The sequence below is a fragment of the Cervus canadensis genome, chromosome 1 (genome assembly GCF_019320065.1).
Source record: "Cervus canadensis isolate Bull #8, Minnesota chromosome 1, ASM1932006v1, whole genome shotgun sequence".
Lineage (NCBI taxonomy): Eukaryota > Metazoa > Chordata > Mammalia > Artiodactyla > Cervidae > Cervus > Cervus canadensis.
In genome coordinates this window covers 19,266,431-19,268,878 of record NC_057386.1, presented here as the reverse complement: position 1 = coordinate 19,268,878, position 2,448 = coordinate 19,266,431, and the positions used below count along the sequence as shown (strand labels likewise).

The 2,448-nt window shown below is 50.0% G+C and overlaps 1 non-coding gene across 1 annotated transcript; it reads left to right on the top strand.

The window, feature by feature from the left end:
• The first annotated feature begins 630 nt into the window (after positions 1-630).
• LOC122425806 lies at positions 631-821 on the top strand. The gene has a single exon (XR_006265009.1). It is a non-coding gene; the product is annotated as a U2 spliceosomal RNA (small nuclear RNA).
• The last annotated feature ends 1,627 nt before the right edge of the window (positions 822-2,448 follow it).

Genomic DNA, 2,448 nt, shown 5'->3' with positions numbered 1-2,448 from the left:
CTGGAGTTGGAGTGAACCCCTCCCGCGGCCCGGCCCCGCCCTCCGCATCCACACGCCCCCTCCCGTCCCCGCTGTGGGCCATCCGCCTTCCGCCTGGCAGGGAAGCCCCCTCCAGACACCCGACCCTACGAAGCCCCTCTCTCCGCAGGCGGAGGCCTGTGTAACACACTGCAGTCCGGCCGTTTCGAGCGAGTCAGCCTTGCGACCTTGTCTTCAGGAAAACTCTCGGCCAACAGCTCCTCTCACAGGTCCCTCTCGCCGCCCACCCCGCACCCCCTCCGATCGGGTCTCTCCTCTCCCCCAGCACCAAGGAGGAGCTCCCCAGCCGCAGCCCCGAGGCCGTCCCCAGGGCGCTGCGGTCCCGCCGGAGCCACGCCTTCCTGGCGACAGAGGGCGGGGCATGCAGATTTGAGACGGCGCTTCTGCCCGAGAACGACAAAGCTACAGCAGATGCGGAATTTCTCTTTTACAATGTGGAGGATGAAGCCTGCTCGAGAGTCTGGTGTGGTGCCGCCATAGCACTGTCAACGAGACAAAGGCAGGGCGCCCTGGAGTGAGCGGGGACCCGGGTCACACTGAGTGCAACATGCTCGACAGCAGGACGGTGACAGCGACGGGCGGGGCCGCGGCATCGCTTCTCGGCCTTTTGGCTAAGATCAAGTGTAGTATCTGTTCTTATCAGTTTAATATCTGATACGTCCTCTATCCGAGGACAATATATTAAATGGATTTTTGGAGCAGGGAGTTGGAATAGGAGCTTGCTCCGTCCACTCCACGCATCGACCTGGTATTGCAGTACCTCCAGGAACGGTGCACCCCCTCGGGGACACATATGAAGTACCCAAAGGCAGAAACTGGTTCTTTCTTGTTAAGGATTGACCTATTTCAGAGAGTTTTTCAGGTTGGTTTCTCTGCTTCGCTAGTGATCCTGACAATTGCAGAAGGATGAGCGAGTAAGGTCAATGAGGGTAAAATGCCAAGGCTGCAACTTATTTAAAGCTCACTTGCTTCTTTTCTAAAGCTAAAACCATGTCTAGCTCTTTAAGAGGTTCTCTATTTTATGGTCTCTTGAGTGCAACTTTGTGGAATTCACTCAAACCTCAAGCTTTCAGACAGTTCCTTCTGCCTGACATGAGATCTTCTGTCTCTCCCTACCTCTGCCTTTTCTTGATGTCTCTAAGGTTACTTCTGTATTCATGTTTTCTGACTTCAGGCAGTTGCTTGCTGCTGAAAGCCACCAAGATCCACCTGGAGTCTAGGTAAAAACGATGGGCTTTCTGCTCAGTGTGTGTTGTTTATACTGGGATTTCATTTATACAGGTGACTGACTGACAAAGAGAGATCAGTACCAGTGGAGAAGTTGTGTTATTACTTGGAGTTATTATTACTTAGAAAAGAAAGGGCCTAAAGTAAGAGCCACTGTGTCTTTTGGATACACAAGGCAGGCTGCTCAGGTCAGCACAAAGTTCAAATCATGTATAAACCAGAATGACTTCCCCATATTATCTTCTTTCCTCCTTTTCCATTGACTCTGGCATTCGACCAAGATCTAGGCCTAGGTGCTGGGTGCACCAGGAATGGTGCACTCCATCCGTCGGGGACACTTACTGAAGTACCCAAAGGCAGAAACTGGCTCTTCCCTGGATTCAGCTAGATCAGGAACGTATTTTCTTAAGTTTTTCTACAGTCTTTGCAAGTGTACTTTCGTGGGATCTGCTTAAATCTCTATTTTTCTGAAAGAACCCCCTTCTGCTTTATGGTCTTCGAACAGAGTCTTCCCGCCCTCATTTCTCACCTGATACAAGCTACAAAAGGAGCTGGTGTCCAAGCTCCCACTTGATATCCCCAGTCCCTCCTGATGCCATCTTCAACACAGAACCAGGACACTAGCTTGAACCTTCTGTTTCTATGCCCCCGCCTTCTCTTGAGGTCTCTAACATTTCTCCTGTGTTCTGTTTTCTATCTTCAGGCAGTTCCTGCTGAAAAACACCGAATTCCACCTGAAGTCTAGATTAAAATGATGGGCTTTCCACTCAGTGTGTCGGTTGTACTGGGATTTCATTTATCCAGGTGACTGACTCATAGGAGAGGACAGTGCCACTGACAGAGTCGTATTATTACTTAGAGTTCCGAAGAGAAGAGGGCCTAAAGTAAGACCAGTATGTCTTTTGGAAACAAAAGGCAGGCTTTTGAGGTTAGCACAAAGTTCAAATCATGAATAAGCCAGAACAAACGACTCTTGCTGAGAGTGAAGGAGGAGAGTGAAAAAGCTGGCTTAAAACTCTATTAATATCAGACTTCCCTGCTGGCCCAGTGATTAAGAATCCCCTTGCCAATCACAAGAGATTGGTTCAATTCCTGATCCAGGAAGATTCCACATGCCCTGGGGCAACTAAGCTCCTTTGACACAACTACTGAGCCTGTACTCTAGAGCCCATAAACCACAAT